The following is a 19,284-nucleotide window of genomic DNA, read 5'->3' as shown; positions in this document are numbered from 1 at the left end:
GTGATCTAAAACGTTCAAATCCCGAATTGTTGTTGATGGGAATGGAAAGCCATGAAACCGTTCCAGGCTTCCCGCAAAAAGCTACAAAAATGTTTGGAATTCTTTGGTAGTGGAATTGTTACATGATAAAAACATACAGCAACGACAAATAGATTCCGTCCATCCGTTTTCTTAGCCGATTATCCTCACAAGGGTCGCGGGGAATGCCAGAGCCTATCCCAGCTGTCAACGGGCAGGAGGCGGGGTACACCCTGAACCGGTCGCCGGCCAATCGCAGGGCACATCGAGACAAACGGCCGCACTCAACAATCACACCTACGGGCAATTTAGAGTCTCCAATTAATGTCGCATGTTTTTGGGATGTGGGAGGACACCGGAGTGCCCACCCGGAGGAAACCCACGCAGGCACGGGGAGGACATGCAAACTCCACACGGGCGGGTTTCGGGATTGAACCCCGGGATGAGGGGAGTCTTTAACGCGTTCATTCATTTTCTGTACCGCTTATCCTCACGCGGGTCTTCCTAGCACATCCCAGCTATCTTAAGGCAAGACTGAACTGGTCACCAGCCAGTCGCAGGCCCCATCGAGACAAGTAACCATTCGCACTGGGGACAACATACAATCTCCACACATGCAAGACCGGGATTTGAACCCCGGTCCTCAGATCGGCGGGGCAGATGAACGTTTCCTTTTGATAAATATCCCGGATCGACGGATCGGGATGAAGATAGAGCGAGCGTGTGAGGCCGCAGGTCTTCTTTTGGACGGTTGCCACAGAAACAATAACGCGGCTCGGACTCGCCTCTTTCATGCGCCTTCTTTGCGGCCTCCGTCATATCGATTTGACTGCATTTTTATCTCCGCATGCGCGACGGCTTGTTTGGTTCAGCGGTGTCCTCTGCTCCGTTTACAGCGTCGCGACGGGCCACAAAAGGGTTCGCGCCGAACGCGGATCCAGATGCAGGATTCGGCGGTAAATCAAAGGTGGCGATATCGTCTCGCGGTTTTGAGTTTTGCATAAAATCAAAAACAAAAGCAAAACGTGTTTTGGTGTTGGGAGAGAGGGAGGCATTTACGGACGCGAGACGGATGCCGTACGAATTATGGAAATTTGACCTTTTAATGTTTGTCACGACTTATCACCCGGGACGTGAGTTCCAGATGAAAAGGCGAGCTGCCGCAGCCATATCTCCATTCTACTGTTCATATCTATATATTTTAACGCTTTATGCATAAGACAGTATATGTACGGCGCATGTAGTATTTTTGACTACCTCGGCTTGCCATCCTCACGTTCTACATCGGATGATGTGTGAGTGCGTGCGTGGATTTAAAGCGCCACTGACACAAAATTTAGATTTTAAAATAGGTGTTGTTATCAAATTTACATATAGAGTCACGTGAGTGGCCGTATTGCCGCTCTAGCAAAGCATTGTTCAATGCTAACTCTGCTGAAAATACAGTTTTGTCCGATACCGTTAAACATTTAGAAGGTGATAATAAACGAAGGTACGTGGGAAAAATCAGAGACACCTTTATGTCGAAAGGCGATGTTTTCGCTTATAAGAAATTGGACCGTCAACCCGTTTCCGCTCGTCTGGGACAACTGGATCAACACACGGATCTGGTGAGGAAGTCGTCGAGATTTACACGGAAGAGTTTGAAAGCGTAGAAAAGTCTGGACGCGTACAAATGCTTCGTTGCTGGGTCTGTTCTCAACAGGGAGACGGCTCGTTGAACGCGGAAGCGTACCTGGCTACAAGTTAACCTTTGCCAAAATCCATCGATCATTTCAGGTAGTGTTCAATACAAATACCAATATTTCAATAAATGACCCCTGGTTTTACACAAACTCGCATTCATTAACTATGATTGGAAAAAAAAAAAGACGACGGGTTGACGGCTCGTGAACGCGGAAGCGTACTCGGCTACACGTTAACCTTTGCCGAAATCCATCAATCTTTTCCGCTAGTATTCAATACAAATACTAATATTTCAATAAATGATCCCTGGTTTTACGCAAACTCACAATCATTAACTATGATTGAAAAAGAGAATTTATAATGCCAAGTTGGCTCATTTGACAACAAAGCGTTAAAAAAAAAACAACAGAGTCATCTCTAACGTACACGGAAGCGTGTTGCAGCCACACATTGAATTTCGGTAAAGCTCTCTGCGACAGACGGTTTATTTTCTTTTTTTTTTAAAAAAAATACGCATTGGACTAATTTGAGAACAATGCATATTCACACAAAAAACGGAGAGGTTTACCAAAATTTAATGTGTGGCCGCAACACGCTTCCGTGTACATTTTAGACTGCTCCCTGTCTTTTTTTTCCCAATCATAGTTAATGAATGCTCGTTTGTGTAAAACCAGGTGTCATTTATTTAAATATTGGTATTTTTATTCAAAAAATCAGAGTGGCTCCGTCACGATGTGGGATTACTTTTTTGACTGAGAATAGATCCAGCAACAAAGTATTTGTATACATCCAGACTTTTCTACGCTTTCAAACTCTTCCGTGTAAATCTCGACGATTTACTCACCAGATCCGTGCGTAGATCCGGTTGTCCGAGATAAGCGGAAGCGGGTTAACGATCCAGTCAGCAGTCAAATGAGCCAACTTGGCATTATAAATATTTTTTGTGAATTTGAGATTGAGACAAATAATTCCTACCTGAAATGGAATTTTGCAGAGAGGAAAATCTGATACTTTCACGTGTTTTTGACGGTTTTGACGGCTCGTGAACACGGAAGCGTGATCGGCCACACGTTAACCTTTGCCCGAATCCATCGATCTTTTCAGCTACTATTCAATACACCTACCAATATTTAATGAAATGACAAACTCGCATTCGTTAAATATGAATGAGAAAAAAAAAAAAAAAATAGGATGGCGTCGTCTCCACGGAAGGTAACCGGAAGCGATTGCGGCCGCACTTAACCCTCGCTGGACCAAATACAATTTTGCAGAGAGAAAAATCAGGCACTTTCAGAAAATGATACTCTGGACTTCAAATTTTCGATTATATTAAACGTGTTGCAAATTTGAAACCCCTCCCCGGAAAGGGTTAACCTAGGCAAGACTCTGCGACAGTTTTTTGTTTTTTTTTTTAAATAGGCATTGTTCTCAAATGAGTCAAATTGACATTATAAATACTTCAGAATTTGATATTAAGACGAAGAATTCCTACCTGAGATGAAGCGATCGCTACACAGGAGTGTGTATTTTGGTTGGGCACAATCCATCACGTTTAATTGCCGAAATCCATCGCTATTTTCTGCTCTTTTCAGATGGTATTCCACAGACGTTTGTTGTGACAACAAACAGCGCAACAAGTCTCGGGCATTGTGAATATTGAATGTCCCCCACACTGTCGAGCAGCTCCTTTCGACCTGCAATATGGCGGCGTGAAAATGGTGACGTCACGATACAGTGTTGAGAACCGACTTTGATGGCGAATTTTACGAGTAGGAATGTGGAATAAACACATTTTTAAAAACAGTTAAAATGAACCACATTTGATCGCGCATCTCCATGGATTTATGATATAATGCAGAGGAAGCCTCATCAGGTGGGCGTCTGCCACGGGTTTGATGCGCCACTAAAAAAAAAAAAAAAAAAAAAAAAATACTGAACACATGAAACACAGAAAGACTTCAAAAATATCATTTTTTGTGTGTGTGTAAGCGTGTGATGTTGAGTGCAAGGGGGGAGGAAGGGGAGGAAGGGGGGAGGCTCCAACCCACGAAGGAGCGGAGTGGGAGCCTCCACTCTGGTTGGCCGTCACTCGGCTAACTCCATTTTGGAACAACAGCTGTCGGGAGAAGACACGCGAGCTTTATTTCGCCGTCGTTTGCCGAATACGTCGCCCTGGAAAGAACCCTTTGCTCGTTATTGCAGCTTCGGGTTCGCCCAGTTATTATCATTTTTCTGTTATATATATATATATTTTTTTTTTTATGCTTCCGAGTGCTAGGAAACTTACGCGGGGGTCCATGGTGTCCAATCTCCGTTGTAACAAGTGGATAAGAAGAGGCGAAGCGATCAAGGTTGGTGAAAGCGAAGCTCTCGGTGCGGGAATGTCGCGAAACGCTTCCCAAAAATGTCTCATTCGGAAGGTGAATTGGCGTCGTCACGAAGCGGGCAGACAACGCGAAGCGTCCACCTTTGTCTTTTGTCCTCACACGTTCCACCCCACCGTGTGTCATAATGTTAAACGAGGACATTTTTCCATTTTTTTGGTTTTTTTTAAAATGAATTAACTGGGCTCGCCTTGCGTTCGTCATGCTAGCTGCCCCGTTAGCGTCTCACCCCCCCCCCCCCCCCCCCCCCCCCCCGTCGACTTCGCGGGAGTTCGCTCGTGAACGTTTCATCTTTTCATTTTTTAAAATTTGATTTACGTCTGTATGTTATCACGCGTCATTGTGCCTGCTGACCCGAGTGTGGCAACAACAACAAAAATAACTAAAAATAAAAAACGACTAGGCTAGTCCACAATTGCAGAAGCCAATCCTAACGGGGATTTTTTTTTTTTTTTTTTTTTTTTTTTGGGAAGCCCCCACCAGGGACGCCCCCCCCCCCCCACCCCAGCTTTGCTCGAGTGTTGCTGGGCAAGCGCCAGCATCACTGGGCATGAGTGACGATAAACACAAGCTCTTCCCTATTTATTTTTTTCTAGTTGCCTGGCTGGCTGTATCCAACGCTGCAATGTTGCATGGAAACAACCTTCTTGTGTATTATAAGAAATTAATATGATCACAAGTTAACCGAGGCAGTGTATCTCGAGGGGGATATTTTCACTTGGAAAATATTAAAGTATGTTGATGCTTTGGCAATTGTCGTGGCTTGGGGAAACTGTTGCTCGTCACAAGTGATTATTATTATTTTTTTGAATTATTGCACATGAGCCAAGTTACTTGCTGTCGTTTTGTATTCCATCAACGCAGCTGAAAAGGTGACGCCAAGGACAGAATGTGATCAATTGTTGTTTAAATGGAGAAAATAATTTCTCGCATTTGTTGCATCGGCGACTTGATGGGTTTGGAACGGAACGTGGCCTTCGGTGGGTGACATTTGTTCGGTAACGCGAGGCCTCGATTGCGTTTTTGATCCTGAAACCCGTGAGCCAAACTTGTCTGTCCTCCTTCAGAATTGCCTTTGGGGGAGCAGAAAGAACCGTTAGCGACGCTGGGGGGGAAAAACTGCTGTCACTAAAAAAAGAAAAAAAAATCATATCTCGCCTGTTGACCTTGAGCAGCACCCTGGATGGCCGCCCTCCTGGCTTGCCGTACTGAACAGAAGACGTGTCAAGGCAGAAGTGTGACTTTGACACCTCGGACTGACACTTCACTCGGTAGTGCTCGTGCCCCCACGTCACCGAAATCGGATTGCCGGTCTAGCAAAGCGTTGTTCGGTGCTAAGTCGGTTGGAGACGGCACGAAAAATATGTCTTTTAGCACGACGCCCAGAGTCTTGTCCGATAGCGTTAAACATTTAGAAGAGGGGGTGTCGAACTCGGTTTTTTTAATCGTGGGCCACGTTGTAGTTATGGTTTCTCTCAGAGGACCATTATGACTGAAACCATGAAAGTCTTCAATTGACCCGTCATCCATATTTACACATTAAATTTATCAGCTTACGTTCGGAATCGGAAATCAAGGGTAATGGGTTTTTCAACTATTGTTAATGTTTGGTAACGCAAAAATGCTTGCAAGATCTCAATGCCATCATTTGTGATATGAAAATTTGAAATTTTGGTACAGATGTGAACAAAAATTATTTGCCTTCGCGGGCCACTTAAAATCATGTGGTGGGCCGCATCTGGCCCCCGGGCCTTGAGTTTGACAGCTGTGATTTAGAAGGTGATAATAATCCAAGATGCGTGGAAAATGAGAGACACTTGGAATAGAGGACCCATATTTAATGCCAAAGTCGATGTTTGGCCGATGAGAAATTGGGCGGTTAATTCGCTTCCGCTTGTCTTCGACAACCGGATCTACACATGGATCTGTTGAGGAAGTTGTCGAGATTTACACGGAAAAGTTTGAAAGCGAATTAAAGTCTGGATGCATGCAAATAGTTTGTTGCTGGATCTGTTCTCAATCAGGAATAAATCCCACATAGTGACGGTTTTGACGGCTCGTGAACGCGGAAGCGTACTCGGCCACACGTTAACCTTTACCGGAATCCATCGATCTTTTCCGCTAGTATTCAATGCAAATACCAGTATTTAAATAAATGGCCCCTGGTTTTACACAAACTCGCATTTATTATCTATGATTGGGGAAAAAAAACAAGACGACGGTTTTGACGGCTCGTGAACGTGGAAGCGTACTCGGCCACACGTTAACCTTTATCGGAATCCATCGATCTTTTCGGCTAGTATTCAATACACATACCAATATTTAATTAAATGACCCATGGTTTTACACAAACCCGCATCCATTAAATATGATTGGGGAAAAAAAATAAAAAAAAAAGAGGATGGAGTCGTCTCCACGGAACGTACACGGAAGCGATTGCGGCCACACTTAAACCTCGCTGGAGCGAATAAAATTTTGCAGAGAGAAAAATCATACATTCAGAAAATGACACTCTCGACTTACATTTTTCGATTATATTAAACATGTTGCAAATTTGCAACCCCTCCCCGGAAAGGGTTAACCTCCGTAAGCCTCTGCGACTTTTTTTTTTTTTAAATACGCATTGTTCTCAAATGAGCCAACTTGGCATTATAAATCCTTCTTGGGAATTTGAGATTGAGAAGAATAATTCCTACCTGAAATGATGAAATGATAATGATAATTGGCAAAATCCATCGATATTTTCTGGTCTTTTCATCTGGTATTCCATAGAACGACCTCTTTGAACATCGGCCTCGTCTGTTGTGACAAGCAACCGCACAACACTTCTCGGGTATTGTAAATATTCTGGCCCGGTTGAACGTCGAGCGGCTCTTTTTGACCTGCAATATGGCGCCGTGAAAACGGCGACGTCACGTGCACGAACTCTATAAAAGAAACGCAAGACTGAGGGAACAGATGTTGCTGGTCGAGTAATTAATTTACAGTTGTGTGACTAATAAATGCAGTCCGAGCGACTAATTTGTCACATTTCCCGAGCGGAACGTCAGTGGCTTTTTTTTTTTTTTTTTTTTTTAATACATGTCGTTTGCCATTCAGTTCTTGAATTCAAATCATTTTTCCACACATACTTTCGATTAAGGACCAAGACACATAATCTATTTACCCAAACGTAAACCTCAAGACTTTTTTTGTCAGTGATGTAAAATGACCGAAACGGGATGTTGTGACGCCAGTGAACGTTTTTTTTTACGCTATATTTAAAACGAAATAAAAATGGAAAGTGACGCATCCACTGCGAACCGTTCCCCAAACTTCCTTGCTTTCCACTTCTCTTTTCGGGGAACGCGTGTTTCACGCCACTTACGAGTTCCGACTATCTTAAGTTATGTTTCTGACAAGTATCGGTATCACGGCGGAAGAGCAAGGACTGAATAGTGAAAGACGGAGAACCCGAGCTACAAAACACATAACTGGCCGATACCCCACGCCCAAGTCCGGCTGGAACTGCGATTATGGCAGCGCAAAATCGAACGCAAATGAAGTCTGCGGAGAGAAAATACTTGACAAAGGTTGCAGGACCGGAAAACGGAAACGGGAAAACGGATTGGCACTTTACTGCCGCGTCTCCCGAGAACCGAACCGTCTAAGTTTAAAGGCGCATGAACCTAATAATTTCTAAGATGGACTTAATTAGTAACCGCCACGGGGACATCATTTAGGTGGTAATAATTGATCCAGGAAATACAAAAATAGCGTGCAAGGGGTTTGGCGTTAACTGTGTCCACTCTTACAAGGTTGATGCGATAAATACATGAAAAGGAACGTTGAAGACTTCATTTCTTAAGGGTTACAATTATTCAATATGGATTATGTGGTATCTGTTATACTGCAATCACGGTCTTGCGTCAATGTGCTTGATGTTTTAAAAAGATGGAAATTCAGAGTAATCGTTGGAAACAATCATCTGATTTGTGGCTATTCCAACCTGACTCAGCATTTTTTTAAAGACTGTCATTTTTTGGATAATCTTGTCACGCTGCGAATATGATTTTTGTGCGTTTGTATCAGAAAGCCTGTTGACCATCTAGACTATTTCGATTCAGAGCAGGTACAGAGCTGAAGTCCAGGTCCAGGACCATTACACACGGCATCGGAATTCATTTTTGTGTATTTCATGGATGTAGTGTACAGCGGCTGAAATATGGGTTTCAAACGTCGCAATTTTTCTCACTAGTCTCTACTTCCAAACATGCTCCTGACGTGACATTTTCAGAAGCTGTTGCGAACACCCCAACTCATCCATACTTGCGCCGAAAGTAGAACAAATAAGATCAGAAATTAAGTTGTGTGTAAAAATGTGAATCGACGCGCGGATTATTGAACACATCAGAAAAGGGAGGTGAAAAAAGCCAAGACGTCGATAACAGAATCGAACAATTATCAAACCGCGTTCAAGGGCTTTGTCATTGCAAGTGAATATCAGCTGGTTCAATCCTAATCGGTGGTCTGTGGAAAGGTCTCATCTCGTGATGGCTGAAGGCAGAGAACTGTCTCAAGATCACCGTAAACGAATTGCTGCAAAACGTAATGGCATTGGTTCCAGGCGCATATCTGAGTTTCGTTGGTCACGGTTGAGGCCGTAATACATCAGCGGAAGGCCAAACGTACCACGATAAATTGGCCTCGGTCAGATGTTCCTCACTAGATTTCTGACAGAAGAGTGCAAAGAATAATCAAAAGAGTTGTCCAAGAGTTACGGACCATTTGGAGAGCACTTCAAAAGACCTGGAATTAGCAGGTACTGTTGTTACAAGGAAAACTGAGTAGTGTACTCTGCTGCCGTGGCCTATGTGCACTCTCATCAAGCAAGACCCCGTTGGGGGGGGTGGAGGTGGGGCATGTCAAAGCTCATTTAAAGTTTGTTGGACAACATTTGGACAACCCAGTTAAATACTGGGAGTATCTGAAGAGAGCACATTTTTTTAACTGTTTGGATGCACAACAAATGTGGAGGAGAAATGGTACTGCACATCACCCTAAAAACACCTTCGGCTTGTCCCTTTAGGGGTCGCCACAGCATGTCATCTTTTTCCACCTAAGCCTATCTCTTGCATCTATCTCTCTCTCCCCAACTGTCCTCATGTCCTCCCTCACAACATCCATCAAGCTTTTCTTTGGTCTTCCTCTCGTTCTCTCTTCCTTGACAGCGGCATCCTCGTCATCCTTCTATCACTCTGTCGCCAAACCATCGAAGTCTGCTCTCTCTAACCTTGTCTCCAAAACATCCAACTTTGGCTGTCCCTCTGCAGACCAACCTCTGCTCACTCCGAGCGAGAACCTCAACATCTTCATTTCTGCCACCTCCGGTTCTGCTTCCTGTTGTTTCTTCAGTGCCACCGTCTCTAATCCGTCCATCACGGCCGTCCTCACCACTGTTTTATAAACTTTGCCCTTCTTCATCTTAGCAGAGAGTCTTCTGTCACGTAACACACCAGACACCTTCCGCCAGATGTTGCAACCTGCTTGGACCCGTTTCTGCACTTCCTTAAAACACCATAGGAACAGTTTTAATACGTTCGGAGCTGGGAGCATGATGGTGTGGGGCTGCTTTTCGTCAAATTCTACTGGTGAACTTCCCGTTACTGAAGGAAGAATGAATGGGCAAATGTACTGAGACGTTATTTCCAAACATCTGCTGCCACCTATGAGTAGGATGTAAATGCAACAATGGCGGACATTTCAGCAGGGCTTTCTTGAAAGATGTTTTTTCTCTCCGAGACTTCTCCAGAATGGACAGTCGATGGCATGCTCCGTTTCGGAATCTCATCCTATGATTCGAAGTGGATCATTCGTCCGTAGACTTCTCCGAGGCGACCTCGCGTGCACCGTCCGAGTCCATCCCAGAAACGTTAGCGACGCGCGGCGCGTCTGGTTGTCTCCGCAACAGCGGTAGTCAGAGTTTTCGACGCGACAGGCCGGCTCTGCCCGTGGCCTATTTTTGACTGCCTCTCGCTGCGTAATCATGTTGTTAATGGGTCCACATTTTGCAGACGGGGATTTGTCGGTTCAACGGCTCTGACCCCTAACTGCATTCTTTGCATCGCGCACTGAGGACTTAAGCTCTTCTGTTTTTAGCACCCGGACTTCCCCCGCGAGGGGAAGATGAGAGCCGTCGCTTGAGCCGTCTGATTACGCAAGCCGCTGACGGACGTGGCTTGTAACTAGAACATTCGTTTTCTATTATTCAAGGGGAAATGCGTGTCGTCCGCGCTTGCTTCGGGACATCAATATGCGGGAATTGCTCAAGGCGCTCGTTGATCGTGTGAAGAAATTCATGGGATGTGCCGCATTCACTTAAAAGGGGGAAACTAGTTGTAATCTTATGAGAGGAAGCTTATTTTTTTCAAGAATAAAAGTTTGAATTATATGAAAATGGTGGAATAATTAAGTTAGAGGGTGGCGGTAGCTACGGCAGCTGAGCTGGAAAGCGTTAGCCTCACAGTTCTGCGGTCCACGGTTCAATCCCGGACCTGCCTGCGTGGCTTTCCTCCGGGTGGGTACTCGGGTTTCTTCCCACATGCCAAAAACACGCAGGACACTCTAAATTGCCCCGTTGGTGTGATTGCGAGAGCGACTGTTTGTCCCCATGTGCTCTGCGATTGGCTGGCGACCAGTTCAGGGCCTCCTGCCCGACGAAAGTTGGGACTGGCTCCAGCACTCCCGCGACCCTCGTGAGGATGGGCGGCAGAGAACATGGATGGATGAATTGGACATTCTAAATTGCAACTAGTTGTGATTGTGAGTGCGACTGTCTCCATGCGCCCTCACATCGGCCGGCAACCGGTCCACGGTGTACCCCGCCTCCTCCCCGATGACAGCTGAGATTGGCTGCGGCACACCCGCGATCCTCGTGAGGATAAGTGGCTAAGAAAATGGAGGGATGGATGAAATCATTTGAGTGTAGCGATATTTTCTTGACTGCGATTAGCTGGCAACCGCTTCAGGTTGTACCCCGCCCCCTGCCTGGAGACAGCTGGGATGGGCTCCAGCTCTCCCGTGAGCCTTGTGAGGATAAGCGGCAAAGAAAACGTTTACGTGAATATTTTCTTGATAGTCGTCGTCATGAGAAGGGGGCCCCGTAGCTCAGTGTTTAGAGAGTTGTTTTGCTAAACCAAGGGTCGTGGGTTTGTCTCTCACCGGGACCTCCACTCCCCAAAAGGGGGGCCGCGTCAGCAAGGGCATCCGGCGTTAAAACTGATGACCCCCAACGGGACAAGCCGAAAGAAACTTTCTAGTTAATGAATGCGAGTTCGTGTAAAACCAGGGCTCATTCATTGAAATATTGGTATTTGTATTGAATACTAGCTGAAAAGATCAATGGATTCCGGCAAAGGTTAAAGTGTGGCCGAACACGCTTCCGCGTCATGGGGATAAAGTGGAACCCCCCCCCACCCCCCCCCATAAACGTCGCAATCGTTTGGTAATAGTTTTCTCTAAGTAGTCACCATTGTGCGAGAATAGTTGTTTTTTTTATGTAGTAATATTTTGGGAATAGTTGTATTATCCCAGCTGATACTACTTATGATTTGAGAACAATGTCATATTTTGTCAAGGGGAAAATGTCAATCATGGAAAAGTATTTTTTGAGAGTGTTCATCTGTGAGCAGAAAAGTTACATTCCAAGTTACGAGTTTAGCGGAGGGAGGGAGAGTGGGTGGGGGGGCGAAATTCATATTTTAACTAGTGGATTTCCGTACTCCGACACCCATCTTGCATCATTCTGAGCAAAGAAGACACTAGTACGATTGCCAACTCATTTTCCACCCGACTGGTCAAAGGTTTTTCTCATCCCAGTGAATGAGAAATTGTGTCCAAATTTCCTCTTTATGAAAATGACTGCTTATTATTCAAGTTTTTTTTTTTTTTTTTGCGGGGCGGGGGGGGGGGGGGTTGAATTATCACTTTAAAAAAAACCAAAAGGTGGCAGTAAACTTACCCGTGGAGCACAAATGTTGCTACTTCTGAACCGTCTCGGCTGCCAGAGTTTAGTTCTCAGTTGTTAGCAAATGAGGTATGAATATATTTTTCAGAAGTGGATAATCCATGCAGTGGTCGCCATGCGCGCAAAGAAAATGATTGACGCCAAATCAGTCAGGACTTCTGTTGGGTTCAGTCGCCTCTAAAATCCACTACAACGAATCAATTCAGGAAAGAAAAAACCCCCAACAGTTGATGGTTTAAATACTTTTGAATGGCCCCACAGTTCTTTCTCAGAAATGTTCCATCTGCACTTTTTTATGTATATAGTTTTGGGGCATGTGATGCCTTTTTGAAATGTCAGTTATTTTGAGACATTTACTTGAAAGAACCTCTCGGGAATTTGGAGCCGTTCAAGCGTATTTGAAACGGAACTTGTCAGCCAATTGGAGAATATCACACAAAAAGTCCCCCCCCCCCCCCCACTCCAACACAAAAAATACTGAATTTCTTATGAACTTATTTTGTAATATTGGTGCACGCTCTTGTTGAGATGGTCGTTCCAACCAGTCTCAGTTGGGAGGCTAAAATGACCAATTAGCATACCTTGAAAAAGAAGGGCATTCTGGGCATTTCCAACACAAGTGATTTTGCAAACGCAATAAAAAATGGCGTCATATCGTAAAATTAAAAAAAAAAAAATTATAGCATCGCTTGTACAAATTAGACTAGGACATTTCAAATTTACCCCCCCCCCCCCCCATAACCTTTTGGAATTGTTGTTCGTATAGAGCTCGTGCACGTGACTTCACCATTTTCACGCCGCCATATTGCCGGTCAAACACAGCTGCCCGACATTGTGGGGGACGTTTAACCGGAGGAGAATATTTACAAGTGTTGTGCTGTTGGTTGTCACAACAGACGAGACAAATATTCAAAGAGGTCATTCGATGGAATACCGGCTGAAAAGATCGATGGATTTCGGCAAATAAACGCGATGGGCGGTGCCCAACCAAAATACACAAACGCGTGCGTAGCAATCGCTTCATTTCAGGTAGGAATTATTCTTAATCTCAAATTACGAAGTATTCATAATGGTAAATTGGCTCATTTGAGAACAATGCGTATTAAAAAACAACAACAAAAAACAAACGAGGCACAGTTTTACGGAGGTTAAGTGTGGCCGTACGGAGGAGACGACTCCCTGCCCTCAATTTGTTTTCCCCGGTCATAGTTAATGAATGATACTTTTTGTAAAACCAGGGGCCATTTATTGAAATATTGGTATTCGTATTGAATAGATCGATGGATTCCGGCAAAGGTTAGCGTGTAGCCAAATACGCTTCCGTCTTCACAAGCCGTCAACCCGTCACTATGTGGGATTTATTCCTGATTGAAAACAGATCCAGCCACTAAGTATTTGTACGCGTCCAGACTCTTATACGCTTTCAAACTTTTCCGTGTTTAATGTCGACGACTTACTCACCAGATCCACGTGTAGGTCCAGTTGTCCAAGACAAGCGGAAGCGAATTAACAGTCCAGTTTCTTATCGGCATTAAATACGGGTCCTCAATGCCGAGTTTATCTAGTTTTTCCACGTAGCTTCATTTATTTCCACCTTCTAAATGCTTAACGGTATTGGGACAAGACTCTGGGCGTCGTGCGATAAGGCGTATTTTCGTGTCGTCTCCAACAGACTTAGCATTGAACACTGCTTTGTTCGACGGCAATATGGCGACGTAAACAAAAGTCACGTGATTTGATGACGTAGGTGCACGTGCTCTGTACTGAGGTGTATATTCATAGAAGAGACTGTCTTACTGACTGTCTATACTACTTTATCTTTCCTGTGGCCCTAATGCTGTGATGGAGATCACATCTCATTGAGCAATTCAATCTAATGACGTTGAAGGATAGTCGCGCGTGACTTTTTGCCACTGATGAAATGAATACATCGCGCATTGACCGACGTTTCATCGATTTCCCCCTACAGACTCGAGGAATAAAGATGTTTACATTCCTTTGAGGGCTTAAAGCAATGGAAAGTGGAAGCGGCGGCTAAGCTGATAAAGTAGGTCGGCAGCTAACAGTATTTGCGGGTCGATCCGCTCGCCCGCTTCTCTTGCGCACGCGTCTTTGGACAAGTCGCCGGACCTCGAATTGATCCCAATTGTTACTCCAGCACACGTCCCCAGTCGGGTGTCTCTGTGTTCTCCATCTTAACGTCTCCAATGAAAAGCGCTAAAACTTACGTCTAAATTTGATTTTTTTTTTTTTTTTTTTTTTTTTTTTACAAATAGATACAATTGTTCAGTCCCTACGCAAGTTTATTTCCGCTCATTTTTAAAGTCACACTGACATCCCTATATACATTGTGAAATAGATATATTCACTTCAATGTCTGTACGAAAAAAAAAAAAATAAATGTAAAATAAAAGTCTCACTCGACATCCCAGTGGTAGCCATATTGCCTGCTATGTCATCAGCAGACGTCACACCGGGACATTCGCCATTGAAAACGCGTAGTGGCACCTATTATGCGAGTTGAACAACCAGAAATTTTCGGATTTTAACGACGCCCCTTCTGACACAGAAGCTCTTTTCGAAGAAGAGAACATCTCACAATCGAGTGAAGTGACCGGGGCAATATTACCCTATCAATTCGAGCCATATTTAGATGATATGTGGATCACTTCTAACTAACAACAGACTCCCCGACAGGATGTACGCGACAGTACGTAGCATACTCAGGAGGACCCTTTAAAATTCAAAGGCAATATTTTCAGTCTCCCGAGATTCAACTGGGGCCAATTCGCTGTCTGAAATTCACCGTCTAAATTCAGCGTTAAAGGGAATGGAAGGACCGCATTGCACCTTTTTGCTAATATTATACAGTTTTTATGCTGAATACGAATCTTAAATCTGGTATGAAGGAAACATTTTTATTTTTGGATTATCTGCAACAAATGATCGCACATTGCTGGATTCGCCGGAAAAAGACGGAAAGGAAGCGGAAACGGCCGATCAGGGGCATGACGTAGGACACTGTGGCAACATCGCGGATCCCGCAGGAATACGCCGGAAGAACGCCGATGAATTTTCCGATAATTCGAGCGATGAACCTTATTTTGAAGGGTCCCGCGAAGACTGTGAGGAATACGAGCTTTATGAAGGCGTTAAAGGTTAGCAATTTGAGCCAAATAGACAGCACACACGTTCAAATTTAGATGGTCTTGTTTTGAAATTAGGCAAACGGCGTGTACGTGACAACCGCGACAACTACTTTGCATGTAAAATGCTTTATTATTGCACCAAAACACACACAAGCCCATAACGTAGTCTAAAATGGTATATTTTCACAAATGAGGACTTTAAATGAACGTAATCCATTTAAAATCTTGCCACGTGAATTTGGAAGCTATAGCTAGTCATAACTTACTTCACCATAAATATCATTTCACGCGGTAAGAACTGCAAAACTTTCTACTGAAAGCCGAAAGCCGGCATCCTGTCCTTTGGTTTTGGGCACTAAATGCTTCAAATATAATTGACTCCCAGATTATCGTCGTTCCAAAACAGCCCATCCCAGATTTTGTGACGTCAGAGGTCCGCCCGCTCAATGAGACGTTTTGCAGGTATTGCAGAAATTAGGTCAAAGTTTGCGGAATTCATAAACACTGATTTTTATTTTTTTTTGGGGGGTAATAACATCGAACAGGATATGCATTTTATGGAACAGTTGAACATATATTTTCATCTAGAGAAGATAATTTGCGTTAGAAATTACACATTCCATAGACTTTAAGAAGGCAGGGTTACTCCAGGTCAGAACGCAACACCCACCTGAATTTAGACGGTGAATTTCTGACAGCGAATTGTAGCCAGGTGAATCTCAGCAGACTGAAAATATTGCGTTTTTTAATTTTTTCTTGTATGGCGAATGTGTTAACATAGAAAAGTTAAACTGATATCCAGGTACTGAAAATGTGATCACTTTGAAATAACAATGTGAATTTTACAACAAGAAATTTTCAGTGGCATTTTTAACTCAACCTGACGATGTCATGCTAAGGGTTTTCTATTCATGTGAGCTGATTTTTGGGGGGCGTTTAAGAGAATCAGACGAGACTTAAAAACCCCAAATCCGTCTCGACGTAAATAAAGTGCTAAGATCAGTGAGCATTCAAAGCGACGAGGTATGCTCAAATGCTCGAGGCCGCGAGGAGCGGTTCACCGTGACGGGGAGTAATTGGCTCGCGATCCGCTTTGCGCTTTGTGTCTTTCCACCTTGGGAATTTTCAGGCCCCCGATCTGCTTTCAAGCGTCTTATTACGTTCCTCAAACGGCCTTTTTTATTCCAACTCCCAGAGGGAAATGGACGAGCTTTATTGAGACCGATACTGTGAATACCGACAAGGCAAGCTGTTGACATTGATAACGTCTCCTAATTCACTCCGTTGAATATGTTCCGTTTACTCTGTGTAAGGGGGGAAAAAAAACCCCAAAACGTTATGATTGTTTTGGACGCAATTTTAAAGTTAGGACAAATATCCACGCATTTTATCGACGTTCCAAGTGCGCCAGCCGCAACCCCTTTCTTGCCCTCTTGTCTCCTGGCTATCGCCACGCTGTCATTGCAAAGTTAGAACTTGTTCAGACGGCACCCACGGGTCTTCCTAATTTTACACCGTTATATGGTCCATCACCTCTTTTTGTCTTTCACCCATCCATCCCGCCATCTATCCACTTTTCTGGGTCAGGCTGCGGGATGAAGTAGCTTCTGCAGGGATACCCAGCCACTTCTTCCACCGCTTCCGGAGGGATCCCGAGGCGTTCCCAAGCTAGCCGAGAGACATGGTCTCTCCAGCGTGTCCTGGGTCGTCCCCGGGGTCTCTTTCCGTGCCCGGAACGCCTCACAGGGTAGGCGTCCGAAAGACGCCCCAGCCACCTCATCTGGCTCCTCTCAGCGACACTGAGCCCCATCACGGAGGACCGAGCTTCTCACCAGTTCTCTAAGGGAGAGCCCGGACACCCTCGTTTCGGCCGCTTGTCTCCGGGATCTTGTTCTTCGGGTCGAGACCCGCAGTTAAACGGGTAAATTGAGAGCTTCGCTTTTTGACTTAGCTCCCTCTTTACCACAGCAGACCAGGACCGATACAAAGTCCGCGTCACTGCGCCGATCCGTCTGTCGATCTCCCGCTCCGTTCTTCCCTCGCTCTCGAACAAGACCCCCGAGATACTTGAACCCCTCCACTCGGGGCAGGATCTCATACCCGACCCGGAAGAGGGGACGCCACCATTTTCCGTCTTTCACCCATAATTATAAATACTGCACGCACTCGATGAGATTATGACAATCATTCCGATTTAGACGTCCATCAATGAATTGATTCACTGACTAATCGATGATTGAATTTAAAGCCAACTTAATTAATCGTTCAGAAGCATTACTTAATTGTCTAAATCCTTAGAATTTCAGCCTCTCCGCAGTAAATATTCAGTTTTATGTAATACTTAAAAGCAGAATGATTATCTTAGTGTTTGACCAATTTAATATATTACTTTGGAAAAGAATGAACCACAGTTTTGCTCATTTTTTCTCATAAGTTAAGCACCAAAGTGGCGTTTCATTTGGCTTGTACATTTGGAAACATTTCCAGTTTTTTTTTTTTTTTTTTTTTTTTTTAATAAGGGGATGTAAATTTTTTTTTTTCCTGATTGATCACCTAAAAGAGCAAAATAATTAACAATTGGTGATTGCATTATTTTAGTTTCAGGCCTAAACAAAGGAAAGCAAATAGGATGCCGCATGTCTGGATTTGTGATGTTCTCAAGAAGGCTCATGAACAAAACAAAACAAAACCGCCTGCATCCTGGAAATGGCACCCAAGCCAACATTCAGACCCCCCTGATGTGTTCGCTGTTTTTTTTTGTTTTTTTTTTTTTTTTAATAAGGGGATGTAAATTTTTTTTTTTCCTGATTGATCACCTAAAAGAGCAAAATAATTAACAATTGGTGATTGCATTATTTTAGTTTCAGGCCTAAACAAAGGAAAGCAAATAGGATGCCGCATGTCTGGATTTGTGATGTTCTCAAGAAGGCTCATGAACAAAAAAAAAAAACAACCTCCCCCCAAAACAAAACCGCCTGCATCCTGGAAATGGCACCCAAGCCAACATTCAGACCCCCCTGATGTGTTCGCTGTTTTTTTTTGTTTGTTTTTTTTATTTACCATGAGCAGCTGTAAAGCCTCACAGTTCTGAGGTCCCAGGTTCGATCCCGGAACGCCTGTGTGGAGTTTGCATGTCCTCCCCGTGCATGTGTGGCTTTTCTCTGGGTGGGCCTTCCGTTTTACTCCCGCATCGCAAAAACACGCAACACTAATCGGACACTCTAAATTGCCCCAAGGTGTGATTGTGAGTGCGGGTGTCTGTCTCCATGTGCCCTGCGATTGACTGATGACCAGTTCAGGGTGTGCCCCGCCTCCTGCCCGTTGACAGCTGGGATTGGCTCCAGCAATACCACGACCCTCGTGAGGATGAGCGGCAGAGAAAATGGATGGATGAAATGGGCACTCTAAATTGCCCCAAGGTGCGATTGTGAGTGCGGCTGTTTGTCTGGATGTGCCCTTCGATTGGCTGGCAACCAGTTCTGGGCCTCCTGCCCGATGAAAGCCGGGATTGGCTCCAGCAATCTCCCGACCTTCGTGAGGATGAGCGGCAGAGAACATGGATGGATGGATGAATTGGATACTCTAAAGTGCCCCTAGGTGTGATTGTGTGACTGTTGTCTGTCTCCATGTACCCTGTGATTGGGTGGCGACCAGTTCAGGGTGTGCCCCGCCTCCTGCCTGATGACAACCGGGATTGGCTCCAGCAACCCCCGTGACCCTCGTGAGGATAAGTGGCAAAGAAAATGGATGGATGAATTGGACACTCTAAATTGACCCTTGATGTAATTGTGAGTGTGATTGTCTGCTGTCTCCATGTGCCCTTCGATTGGCTGGCGACCAGTTCAGGGCCTCCTGCCCGCTGAAAGCCGGGATTGGCTCCAGCAATCCCGTGACCCTCGTGAGGATAAGCGGGTCAGAAAATACATGCATGCATTGATGGATGACGGATGATGGTTTTAATATCTTGCCATGAGACAAATGCTGATTAGAGTTTGCTTGGGGGGTGAAAGTTCCCCCAAATGCCCCCCCCCCCACCACCCCT

The 19,284-nt window shown here is 44.7% G+C and overlaps 1 protein-coding gene across 1 annotated transcript in view; it reads left to right on the top strand.

The window, feature by feature from the left end:
- The first annotated feature begins 3,734 nt into the window (after positions 1 to 3,734).
- The window catches only part of pkig (protein kinase (cAMP-dependent, catalytic) inhibitor gamma), a 31,582-nt gene continuing 16,032 nt past the window's right edge, over positions 3,735 to 19,284 (top strand). Inside the window, exon 1 of the mRNA XM_061845821.1 lies at positions 3,735 to 4,055. The gene's annotated coding sequence lies outside the window, so the exon portion shown is untranslated. The remainder of the gene's footprint in view (positions 4,056 to 19,284) is intronic.

The sequence above is a fragment of the Syngnathoides biaculeatus genome, chromosome 2 (assembly GCF_019802595.1).
Source record: "Syngnathoides biaculeatus isolate LvHL_M chromosome 2, ASM1980259v1, whole genome shotgun sequence".
In the NCBI taxonomy this organism is placed as follows: domain Eukaryota; kingdom Metazoa; phylum Chordata; class Actinopteri; order Syngnathiformes; family Syngnathidae; genus Syngnathoides; species Syngnathoides biaculeatus.
The sequence above is the reverse complement of the archived record's forward strand: the minus strand, read 5'-3'. Positions and strand labels throughout refer to the sequence as shown.